The sequence below is a fragment of the Corvus kubaryi genome, unplaced genomic scaffold (genome assembly GCF_017639235.1).
Source record: "Corvus kubaryi isolate FWS band 111438036 unplaced genomic scaffold, C.kubaryi_AGA036_p1.0 37392, whole genome shotgun sequence".
NCBI lineage: Eukaryota > Metazoa > Chordata > Aves > Passeriformes > Corvidae > Corvus > Corvus kubaryi.
The window spans coordinates 8,909,073-8,922,124 of NW_024581131.1; the positions used below are offsets into that span (position 1 = coordinate 8,909,073).

General features: G+C 43.9%; 1 protein-coding gene across 5 annotated transcripts in view; it reads left to right on the plus strand.

Annotated features, from left to right (window-relative positions):
- The first annotated feature begins 760 nt into the window (after nt 1–760).
- The window catches only part of PRR5L (proline rich 5 like), a 41,961-nt gene continuing 29,669 nt past the window's right edge, over nt 761–13,052 (plus strand). For 2 of the 5 annotated variants that reach the window (XM_042038307.1, XM_042038306.1), the window contains exon 1: nt 761–971. The gene's annotated coding sequence lies outside the window, so the exon portion shown is untranslated. Of the gene's footprint in view, nt 972–1,077; nt 1,173–12,380; nt 12,556–13,052 lie in introns of those variants that run through there. The other 3 variants (XM_042038302.1, XM_042038304.1, XM_042038305.1) reach the window with 3 other exon arrangements.

Sequence of the window (13,052 nt, forward strand, 5' to 3'; positions counted from 1 at the left end):
TCTGAGACCAGATACAACTCAGGTCTAAACTTATGATTTGAATTCTCTTAACAAGGAGTGCATCAGGTTACCATGCTTCACCAGTATGGTCCATAATTTACAAAAGGCTCTTAAACAATTCCAGAAAATGACACTATTTAACCAATTTGGTCTGTCTCCTATAAGCACTTTTATCTCAAGTGTTTTCAATTAATGGGTAGCTCTCTGAAAGTCAGCGTTACTGTTTGACTTACATGTTCCATGCGATTGCTCCCTGATTGCAACTAATTGCGGCTTTTAATCTCTTTAAGGACCCCGAATTACGAATGTTTTTTTTCAGCAGTTTCCTGTCTGATACCTGCTGTAGGCTGTGACAGCAGAACAGAACAAACTGCACGGCGCTGCGGCTGCCAGAGGAACCTTGAACCATGAGATCAAAATAAAATAAGCCCTATCTTTAAACGGCACATCCCTTCCCCCGTGCTGCACGACCCGTTTCTTTGGCTGGGTGCGCTCCGAGCCGGGCCTGCGAGGAGCCGGCGGAGGTCCAGCATCTCCCGGCCGAGCCGCAGAGACCCGGGGCCAGGGGCGCCCCGCGGGACCCGTGCCGGCCGCCCTTCCCCGGCAAGGGCCTCCCGAGCTCCTCCATCCTTTCCATTCCCTCTCTTTCGCTGAAGGTCAGAAGAATTTAAACTTCCTGACGCCGACGGGACGGGAGGGGTACCCGCAGGCGGAGCGGGGTGGGAGCCGGGGGAGGCAGGCGCGGCTGCCCCCGCTCCGCCCGGCCCGGCCCGGCCGGCTCTTGTCTCGGCGGGGAGGAGCCAGCCCGGGGCAGGCTGTAGCAGCAAGGGCTGGCCGGCTGCCAGGAAGTGTAAAATCCTGGCCGGTGGGTGGCAAATTTCGCCAGATCCCGGCGCGGAGGCAGCGCGTCCGTCCGTCCGTCCGTCCGTGCGTGCGAGCGGCGGGCGCGGGGAGCGGGAGCCCGGCCCGGGGTGAGTGCGAGCCGCGACCTCGGGCGCCCGCCCCGCTCGGCCGGGGGGCTCGGGCGGCCGCCCTGCCCGGGGGCAGCGGGGCCGGCGGCGATGCCGCTGGCGGCGCGGAGGGGATGTTTACCGGGGGGCGGCTGCGGAAGGGAGCGGGCTGGGCCGGCTCCCCGCGCTGCCTCTGGAGCGCAGCGCAGGCAGGAGACCCGGGTAAGTTCTCCATTTAAAAATATTAAAAATAGACCCTCCGGCTCCATAGCTCTGCCGAGTGAGTCATTTCCAAACCAAATGTCTCAGTCTAACCCTTCCCCCCAGGAGACGCAATAATTCTGAAACCAGGCGTGGAGGGAAAGAGATTCTTCTCCCGTCTTTCTCTAAATAACTTGAACTAGCACGTAGAGGAGACAAAAGCCGTAAAAGTAGCTGGCCACCTGTTTAAAAAAGTGAAGGGTAGCTCCATCCCTTTCTCTCCTCCCTTGTACCTCTCCCATGCTGATGCCGCCCATCGTTCCCCAACGTGCACTCGGAGCCTCTCTGCCCTAGGAATATTTACAGTGCTTTCCAGTTTCGTGGGCATAATTACTTTCCAGTTCCTTCCACTTCCAAACACATTTAGTGCCATTGTCTTGTCCATGGGACATCAGGCACTGCCACACGTCATTCCAGCAGTGACCCCCGTCAGTGCAGCTCCTGGCTGGCTGTGCTGAAAAGAGTAGTCCAAAGCACAGCTATTTTTTTCCGCCTTTTCCAGTCATATGATGATTTGTTCTTGTAAGTGAGCTGTCTTGACTAGAGGGATATTTTGTTTGTCAAAAACAAGTGCTGGGTGTATTTATAGGCAATGCTGCAATTTTGTGGTGTGAAAGAGCTCGGTTATGCAGAACTCGTTGGTACCTGGATCAGCATGCAAGACCTGTTTACATCTCGCGTGTAGCGCTGTATGTGCGTGCATATTTGATGTATATACCCATAGATCATATTTCGTGGGGAGGCAGCGTGCACAAAACACAGGAGCTGATATGCAGGGTACATTTTTTTTTTTTCTTAAACAGATGCCACAGTCCAGCTGTGCAGTAGCCCCTAACAACATAGCTCTAAATTAGTGGAGACAAGACACTGTGGTCTACTAATGAACTGACTGTCCTGAAAACCCCCTAGCTGCAAGTAAAATCCTATCCTCTTACCTCTGTGAAGAACTTTGTTAGCATTTTGACAACAAAGAAATGACCTATAGTTGAAAATCTGTGCAGTAAATTATGCCAGCTATTTTACAGCCGTAACAAGGATGTTAGGTTTGAGAATATGATCTGTGGTAGCAACCCAAAACTTAATGGCATGTCTGTGTAGGTAAGTGGAGAATTGAGATGTAAAAGCACTTGCATTCTTTTTTTGCTGCTTAGATTCAGCTTCTCCTATTAAAGCCATTTATACTTTTTACAGCCAAGAGAGATAATTGTGATTGATCAACCTGTCACAGAGGGTGAAGAGTGCTAAGAGATTTCTGCAGTAGGCATGCAACTTTTCTTTCAGTTGTAACATAGAAGAGATTCATGAACTTAGGGGTGCTACCAAAGTACTGAACTAAAGAAAGAAAAGATTATTCTCTTGTGTTTTAAAACACAAGAAAAAGTAGACTTCAGGTCCCAAGTAAATGCAAATCTCACAGTAATCTAGGACAAGGTACGCTCTTGATGTACAGTTCATAGACAATGAATGGTCTCCTTGCTAAGATACAACATCTGAGGGAGCAAAGTTCTTGGGCTTGGGTCAAAAAACATCTGCATTTTGATGAAGCTAGGAAGAAACTTTTCCAGAGGTGGGCTATTCTTGGTTGTCTATGACGGGGGTGTCCTGAATCTCTGGCTGAAGTAGCTGTCAGGTCAGGTACGGAGTGTTGCACGGGGTTCTGCACGGATGGCACTGGCAAGGTGGCAGTGACACGGGTGGGCAGGGAAGTACAAGTGCACTCAAGCCCTTATGGGAGTCTTTTTTGATATGGCAGCTTAATAGTAGTATTTCCTTTTGGCAGTTTCACAGCACAGTTAAGGTGACAGTTTCGCATTTGTCTTCCGCCCTCAAGATGAAATTCTTTATAATTATTTTTATGCAGTGTGTTTATGGGTGTCTGATATCACCTGAAACTCTGATAAGACTTTCAACGTTTGCTTTCAAAGTTCAGCTGGAACACAGGTAGTGTTTACTGAGTCCTTACTCCCTTTTGAAGGAATTCCAATTCCTTAAATTTCCAGCAACCAAAGACAGAATAGGTGAGATATTTAACCTTTTCTTTGATGTAGCTTCCGTTCTTAAGGAAAGAGTGAAGGAATGGGGCTTGCATGTATCAGCAAGGATTTAAAAGTAGCAGACACGTAAGTACTAGGATTTTATCCTTTCTGTAACTCATATACAGTGAGTTCAGTTTTCATGTGACTTTTTTAGGTGCCTGTAGTATTTGTGGATTTTTTTGCCCATAATGTATGGCCTTTTGTACTCATTGTTTCTGCTGATGTGAGTTCAAGCATAAATATACAGTGACTAAATACGTGCTGGGTTCCAGGGCCTATTCAGTAAGGCATAGCAACCTGTTTTTACTCCACAAGATGAGTTTAAGTGCAACTCAGAGGATGGACTGAGGATTTTAGCAAAACCCCAGTTACACTAGAGCTGCCTGAGGATGGGCCGTGATGTATAAGCAGGTGCTTAACTGCCATGTTCTGTAGCCCCAGGGTTAAAAATGTGGGGCATGCTCAGGTTTTTAATAGCAACAACAGGAATGTGCAAACAAAAACCAAACAAAAATGAATAAGAATGAAGTGCAAGGAAGCACAAAGATAATAGATTGTCATTCTAGTTGCAGTAGAGACAGTTCTTAAATAATTTTGCTCGCTGACTTACTGTTTGATTTTGATAAAGTGTATCTTGCATGCTTTATGATTAACATTCCTAGAAAATTAAACACGTCATTACAGTTAGACTGATAATGACCTTTTTGCTTCTGAAATTGCATTTTTCTCTCATGCCATGCTTCTGCCTGGCATACCTAGTTCCTTGGATTAGAAGATCATCTAGTTCCAACCCCCATGCATGGGCAAGGACACCTTCCACTAGACCAGGTTGCTCAGAGCCCCATGCAACCTGGCCTTGAACAATACCAGCTTCTCTAGGCAACCTGTTCAGTGTTTCATCACCCTCACAATACAAAGTTTCTTCCTAATGTCTAATCCAAACCCAAATTTTCTTTAAAGCCGTTCCACTTTCACCTATCACTGCATGGCCTTGAACACAGTTCCTCTCCAGCTCTCTTGTAAGGCCCCCTTTAAGTACTGGAAGGTGCTCTAAGGTCTCCCTGGCACCTTCTCTTCCTCAGGCTGAACACCCCCAGCTCTCTCACCCTGTTCATATAGGAGTGGTACTCCACTCCTCTGATCATCTTCATGGCCCTCCTCTGAACTCCTTCCAACAGGTCCACATCCTTATTGTGTTGGGGGCTCCAGAGCTGGATGCAGCACTCCAGGTGGGGTCTCAGGAGAACAGAGCAGAGGGGGAGAAACACCCCTTTTAACCTGCTGGCCATGCTGCTTTGGATGCAGCCCAGGATATGGTTGTCTTTCTGGGCTGCAGCTGCACGTTGCTGGGTCATGTCAAGCTTCTCATTCTTCAGCACCCCCAAGCCCTTCTCTTCAGGGCTGCTCTCAATGCATTCTTGGCCCAGCCTGTATTTGTACTTGGAATTGCTTTGACCCAGGTGCAGAAGCATGAACTTGGCCTTGTTCATGTTCAGGCCCTCAAACTTGTCAGGGTTCTGCTGGATGGCATCCCTTCCCTCCAGTGTGTCGAGTGCACCACACAGCTTAGTGTCATCAGCAAACTTGCTCAGGGTGTGCTCAGTGCCACTGTCCTTGTCACTGACAAAGGTGTTAAATGGTGCCTGTCCCACAACTGACTGCTGCTTTTCACTTGGATAAGGAGCCATCGACTGCAATTCCTTGAGTGTGACCACCTTAAAGAAAGCATCCTGTGGCTTGTCTGTTCCTCTCTTGTGAATTCCCTTAGGAATTTGTTTGTGAATTTCACCACATTTGACCAAGGAAGGAATGGTCTAAAAGGTCAAATGGTCTAAATGGTCAAAGTTTCTCTGAGATTTGTGAAAATATTTTTAGAGCCCATGCTGAAGGAATGGATGGCTCTTTGTGGGTGTTATCACTTCCCACATGGGTGAAATTCAGAGGGGAGAGCAATGCTAAGTTAGTTTCTGGGTTTGAAAACATATTTGTCAGTTCAGTCCAAAGGCCTTTTCTACAGAAAGAGTTTGATAGCTTACTCATACTTGTGTCATTCAAGTGGTATATTCCTGGGCTGTTTTTCTCCAGTAGGGGTGCATTTACTAGGGCATCTATTAAATGTGGGAATACTGCCAGTGGAAGGAAACAACAATGTGTATATAATCTTCCTTGTTTTCATGTGTGTTCCCATTTAGCTCTATTTCTTAAAAATCACCTGGTAATCAAATGAGTTTAAGACTGGTAGGTCTGGGAACAACATGAGCTACTGAACTGGGGGCTTGAGATCCTTGGAGTACTGCTTTGCTATTAAATCAGCTGTGTTTTTTGGCGTGTAACAGCTTGAGTAAAGCCTTGCTATAGAATTGGGGACAAAGCAGTGATGATTTTACATCTGCTATGTCTTGGTGGGTGAAACTCAAAAGAGAGATGCAGATAAGTTTGGAGCTTAAAAGAATTTGTGCTAGCTGCTGTGGATTAGGATAGCAGTGCAGTGATCCATTTTGAAAGGATGGTTGCTCCAGCTGTTATGGATACAACTTCAGGAATGCCTAAAATACCCTAAAGCTTTCAGTTAATCAGAAAATAGTGATAGATCTCCTCTTTCCCCTTTCTTATCCATTCCTCCTCTCTGTTGGATTGGTTTCTTATTGTACCAAAGAGGTTAAGTGTATTTTTTCATTCTCAAACTGCTCCATCAGTTTTATTTTTCTGAGCCCCTGCTACATTTTTGCTTCTTGCCTTTAACAGCTGGGTTTTTGGTGTGGTAATTGCTTATTAGGGGAATACAATTTACTTCAACCAGATTAAATCACCTGTTAGTGCATCTAATTCAAATTTGTCTCTACCTTCATTCTGGTCAGCTAAGTGATTCTAATGAGCTGTTCTCCTCTTATTCTCACCCAAGCCTGTCAGAGTGTTTTGCGAACATATCGTGCCTTTTAATGTCCATAAAAATTTTCTCCATTTTTTGAATGATATGAGTCCTAGGAATTAAAAATGTGTTTGAAATAACACAGAACATCTATGACAGAAAACAAAATAACTTTATTGTCTTAGATGCTACTCCTATATAACAAGGTATTTGTTTTTCTGTGTGTTCTTTGCTATGACCGGATCTCTTTAGTTCACACTGAACTGGCTTGCTCTGTGTTATTACTGATTTCTTACATTTTTTAATGAGTAGTTGTACTATTGTGTATATAGATGGGAAGTAGCAGTCTTACTTTGAACTGGCTGTAAACTCCAAAGGGGTTGCAGGGGTCTCTCAGTTACAGAGAGGGTTCTCAAACCATGGTGGGATATACACACAGGTTTTTTCCCCTCCTCATATATTTCCTCTCACTCTTAAGCAGAGTTCCACTTTGAGTTTCAGGTTTGATTTAACCTCAGAAACTCAGAGCATGACTGGATATCACTGAATTTCTTTATAAATGGTTCTGTTATCAAAGCCAAGTTAGATCTGTTTGTGAAGTTATTTGAGATGTATTGTGAATAAAGGCATGGTGTGGGTCAAATTTGAAGAGGGAATATGAAAAGATGGGGAAGGAAAACAGGGGTGCTGTTGTCTCTATTGTGGAGATGGGTGTGTACTAGGAAGATAAGGAAGGTGAGATCTTGTTTTGGGTAGCCAGTGTTTTGTGGCAGTAAAATTGTGATTATATCATTGCATACCAGAGTGTGAAGACTTTGTATCAAGAGGGCTGTTTTCTCCTAATCTATTGATGTCACTTTGATAACATATTTAAGATTAATAGTTAAAATACATCGATTTTAATCACAGATATGTGAGGTCAGTAGGATACCTCAGGGCTATTTATGGGACATCAAATTGCTGCCTTTGTGGTGGTGAAGCCAGAAAAAAAAGAAAGGACACCATTTGGGTATTGAATCAGCTTAGGAAGGGAGAGGTAAGGAGAGGTAGATCAGATTCATCCTTTTCTCTCCAACTCTGTTGAATAATTTGAGAGCTTCATTAAAGCATCTTAGAGGGATATTTTTGTTTGATGAATAGGATCCTGGCTTGCAAGGTTGAAAACCAGGCTAAGTCACTTCACTGGCTTAGCAACTTTTATTTCCTCAGCCAGAAAATTGAGCTAATTATTTTTACTCTTATTAGTATGCCTCCAAGAGCTCTTGATGAAAGGAGTGATTTGCAGGACTGAGTGGCCCATCTGCCTGGGGCTGAGCCTCCCTGGGATCCCTCAGGGCTTTCCCATGGTGCAGGGAGGGGAGGGCAGGCTGCAGATGTGGGGCAGGCAGTCAGGCAACCCTGGCAGCAGCTGGCACTGCACAGGCTGGGGCCAGCCAGGAGCTGGCAGGAGGTGTGTGATGGGGTTGCAGGCTGTGCTTTGGCTGGCTGAAGTCCTGCATTTCCCAGCTGGCACGAACCTGCACAGAGAGCTTGAGGAATCACCTTGTGTTCCTCTATGGGACAGCATCTAGAGCACAGCACCTCATTTGGCTGTGCCCAGTGGGAGCGGAGCATTGTCCTGCTTCCACCTGGATCCTGCCCTCGTGCTGAGGAGTAGGGGCATGGCCCCTGAGCCTGCCTATGGCCTGTGATCTCCCATTATAGCCTCACTACAGTTCCTCCTTGCAAAACTTCAGAGCTGATTTTGGGGATTTCAGAAATAGGTGCCATTAATTTATGGGTGGAAGAAGCTGTCTTTTAAAGTTTGCAACTTGAATCAATCCTATTGACAAGACCAGAAGAGCTGAAGGCTGGTCTTGCACTCTTCCACTTACCTTCCTGAACTGGGAATGTCTCTTAGCATGGGCTGTGCTCCTGGTGCTAGCGTGAGCACACCTGAAGATGCACTTTTCCTCATGTGAGGAGCTGCTCACAAGACAAAGTGTCACCGTTTTTCCATGCTGCTTCAGGACTTGATTCAAACCATATTAAGATCAATATTTAATTAGATGCCTATTCTTTTTATGGGCTATGGATTAAGCACTAAAATTTCCATGGGTCAGAGCTAAAGGTGTGAAGGCATGAAGGGATGAGGGCGTAGGAAGGACTATGCCTTGAGATTGGACCCTAGACTGTTCCAACATTTTTGACACTCTTGCTTTCAATAGCTTCTGAGACATATCTAAGACACAGCTTCTGATCATTGTTGACCAGAAATAACCTCTGTTAGTTATTGGATGAATCTCAGTTTGATCATCTTCTCTCCTGAAAAGTAGGAGAGATGAAGATCAAATCTTAATTCTAAGAAACTGAGCAATTGGGAGCTATGAGAGGAACTGAATGTGCTATTAATTTAGCAGTGGCAAATACTGTCCATGTTAGAATATAAATTAAATTAATGCCATGTGCATGTGCAGTTGTGGTGACCTACAGGACTCCAGGTTACAGGCTGTGGGTTGCTTTTCTATTTCTCAGTGTGGCTGCATAGCAAGTGAATGAGGGATTTTTTCAGAAATAGTGTCTTCAGATCTTGTCAGTTGAACTCGTATCAAGGATTTTGCCAATCACATACTTTGTTAAAGATTTATTGGGCTGGAAGGAGAATCAGCTAACAAGAATCTGGTTAGTTCTCTTCATGCTTTTTGTGTCTGAGGCAGGATGGAACCGCTCATTAAGCATTGTAGGCTTAGTACAGGGGGGCATTTTTCTAAAGATTATGCTTCTTCTACACTCAGAATGAATACAAAATATTTATGTGTGTGTTGCAGTGTATTTCTTGATCATAGGTCACCAATGTCATGATTGCACAAAGCATATAAAAGAGAAATATAAGCAAGTGTGGATTTTTCTTCATGAAGGGGCTATTTTTAAGACTAAAAATAATTAAATGGCAAAACATCAGTTATAGCAGGATAACCATTGCTCTGTTTCATTCTCCACTATTTCTTTCTCTCCCTTGCCACCTGTTTTAAAGTTACTTTTGGACTGAGATATATCTAAGACACAGCTTCTGATCTTGGACTTGTGGCTTTTTGGTGTAAATTTGTTGTGAAGTAATGTTGCTAAAAGTTTTCTTCTAAGAAGCAGAAACAGTTATAGATTTTTCTGCCATGTCACTTCCGTTAGCAGCTGTTGCTCTGAGTTTTGCAGAGAAGACATCAGAGGAATTTTAAAAGGTCTGTTCTGTTAAATCTCAGTTACCATGGGTCTTTTGTTTGTTTGGCCCAATATTATAATGAAGATTCATAATTTGGAGGAATTGCTGCCAATTTTTAATTTGGGTTATTCTTTCTTTCGTAGAGAGAGATTGAAGTAGGGGTAGCACCTGATCTTGCTTTTCCTCCAGACAGTCAGATGTGTTATGATCTCTTGGGAGGGAAAGGTCTGTTCATGAAATAATTTTATAATAATTTCTCTGTTGTTTTTCATGGCTAACAGAAAACAAATAATAAAAATTTCCTAGCTTCATGACTGCAATGTTTTTATTAATGTCTGTGTCTGTGTGTGTTGGAAAGGATTTGTCTTGATGCTTGATTCTTTTCTTTAAAGATTCAGATTACTTCTAAAAGTTTACTCAGATGTGCTGAATTACAAGTGGATGAAATTACATTGTTGTCAGATTGACTCATCGTCCTGCTGTGCTGCCTCATTTGGGAGCACTGACTTTCATCTCTGCAGAGCTAGCTCCCTTGAAGACCTGAGTTTTACACAGATGCCATGTCTGCCTCGCTAGAGGTCTAGAGGGTTTTGGTAGCTGGACTTTGAGATGATAATCAAGGATAAGGAAAACAAAAGGACCAAGGGCTAAGACATCTGGAGGGGAAGGAAGAGCAATTCCTATCTCTCTGGTTTAGTCGTGACAAGTGTCTTCCCAAAAGTGACATGCAGGATCACTAAGGAAGATGAGGAGAGTGGGAAATGTTTTAGGATCTATCAGCTGGCAAACAGTTTGAAATCCCCTGTTGCCATGTAAAGCATTATCCCAACAGCTGGAGCACGTGGCAGTGAAAGATTATCTGTGTGGCCGTATGTCTTATGCAGTCACTGCACCTCAGTCTCTGAGCCTTAATGTCTTTTATAATTGATGGAGAGAATGTTGCTTGGTGCCTGGAACATGCTGCATCACGGTGTCTCCCATCCTTCTATGTAAAAGGGTTTGAAAAGTCATTGCTTCTCTGTAAAGCTTTTTCTAGTTCTGTGGTTGCTAATAAGATTGTGATTATTGGAAGTAAGTTTTATTTTGTAGCCTTCTAAACCCCTTTAATCCTAGCAAAAAGAAACTGCATATGTGAAGGAGTTTATACTGAAAGCCTCTAGGAGAACAGTGTCTGTTTCTGAGCATTTCTGCATAATTCTGTGAGAGTTTTCACAGCAAAATGAAAAGGAAAATTGTTCCTTGCTCAGCATTTTGCTAAATGCTCTTCATTCCCAATAGCTCAAATAGCCTGAATACCACGAGGGCTTCTTACTAACCTATAACTATGTTAATGCCTTTCTTGCCACAGGGGTAGTCTCTTCCAGTAAAAAGCCAAAAAATTGCACAGTGCAGAATGCACACCACAGATACTGCCAACAAACTGCTACTGCAATGTCCCTGTGAAAATGAAGCATTATTTACAAGGCTGCTTTGCTTTGGGGAAAACTTTCAGTGGAAGCTAGTTGCTGTGAAAGGAAAATCTGGTGTGATGGAAGTGTTTGATTGGGTTCAGGTGCTTTGTTGTACCTTCAGGTACGTGCACAGGATCTGCAGAGTACGTGTAATAAAAGTCAGTTTTCTAGTAAACTCTGTTAGTTTGAGCTTTATGGAACTCTGAAAATAGTTTAAATGGGCTGTGGGCATGGGGAGAGGATGGTCTTTCTCACAGACTGGCATTTCCAGTTCTGATAACATGAGGGTCAGTTGTGTTTGGATACCATTTAGGGTTAGCCTGCCTTCAGAGAAACAGTTTGGTGTGCCTGCCATTGAATAGCTACTGGGTTTAGATAAGATAGGAGAGGTTTGTGTCTTTGAGTCCTGAAGAAATAAAAATAAGACTCTGAATCAGGTCCTAAAGCTGAAGATCTTGCCTTAAATTCCTAATGAGATTCTAAAATAAGGTTGACTTGACAGTAACACGGCATTGCAGGGTGGATTGGGGGAGGAAGAGGGATATCTTATCTGCTCTTTGCAGGCAAGAGCTTGTTTTTATCTGACCTGGTGACTTTTAACAGAGATTAAGGAAAACAACATGTATGTTTCAGTGAGTTTAAGCACATACCCTAGGTAAGAAGTGTTCAGGAAATTCATCGTGGGGCCCAGTGTAATGCCACAGTTCTGCCGTGTGGAATCAGTGTTGTAAATCCATAGCCCAAGCTCAGAAGAGACCTTCCTGATCGTGTGTTTTACTGCTTGCACAGAACAGGCCAAAGAATTTCCTACCCATACTTAAATTTATAGATATTAAGGCACAGAGGTTGTTATATTAAAGTACATTTCTGAATTTAAGCTTTCCCCTTGCAGCTTAATATAGTTCAAATGAATATAAATGCATCCTATAAAATGATTTCATTGCTGGGGACAAAGGTGCTTGCATGCATTTGTGGCGCCTGGAAAGTGGTAAGACGAGGCTTGTGGGCTTAAGCACATCTTAACCACTACCTTCCAACCCTGTTAAATGCCTACTAGAAATAAGGCTTATATTGATTTTATACCTCTGAAAGTGAAAGGTGTCTCTGCCCATGGTGGGGGGGGGTTGGAACCAGATGGTCTCTGAGGTCCCTTCCAACCCAAACCATTCTGTGCTTCTGTGTGTAAAGATTGTTAAGTGAGAAGTTTTGCAGTACTGCTGGGAGGAGTGAGCTGTCATTCATTCAGCTGCTCATGCTGTCAGCTTTGGAGCTTGTAGACAAACATTGGCACGAGCTCTTGTTTTGCAACAGAAACAGCCGCTATGCTTCGGCTTTGCCTCGCGGCCACCCTTTGGTCTGCTCCGAAAAGAACCTGCCTCGGCTCTCCAAGGTGCTGTAGCTTTTTCCTCTGGTGATTTCTGATGTGGTTACAGTTGTCAATAGAGAAATTGCTGGCAGATTGAAAATGTGTGGGCAATGTCAGTTGAACTGTTGCTGCAAAATGCACGCAACAAGGTCCTGCTGATTTGGTTGTACTAGTTTACGTTTAGTCTTTCTGTCTAAAAGTTACAACTTTGTTTTTATTTTAATTGTAACAGAGCAGCTAAAGAATCAACAGATTGTTGCCCTTTCAAGCAGCAACAGTTAAGGCTAAGCTTATGTCACAAAAGACTGACTGGGCTTTGTCGTCTCTGAAGACAGCCAGAAGTTATTTAAAGACAGGAAAAAGTTGCGCTTGTAGCCATGTTCCAGTTCCACAGAGATCTCTGCAAACTGCATTTACCTTGTGAAGGTATAACAACCGTATTTATTTCTTGATTAGCACCAAGAATGATACTACTGTGTGTTTCAGTGCCTAAAAAATGAAGTGTTTTCCCTGTGTTTTCTCCATTAGCTTCCTTGTTGGCAGGGCATGTGATGTCCACAGCACAGCAAGGGCCTTGCAAAGGCTTCATGGTGGTTGATCAGAATCTGCCAAGGCCCTGCAGAACTGGGGTGGCAAAGTGAGCTCAGTGTGAAATGGGGCTGGCCAGGTGGGAAGAAAACTGTTTTCTTACATGTAAGAGTTATAGTTTGGGCAGTGGAAGGAGTTTCCTGGAGCTGAGCACCAGTCAAATCAGTGCAGGTACATAGCATTTTTTTGTCTGACCATCTCTCTTTTCACCTCGTGCTGAAGATGTAGTGGAAAAGAGATTTTGCGTTACATCTTTCAGATGCAGATCAGTTACACAACTTTTTTGTTTGTTTCTTTTGCCCTCTGCTCTCCTGTCTCCCACATTCTCCAAACTG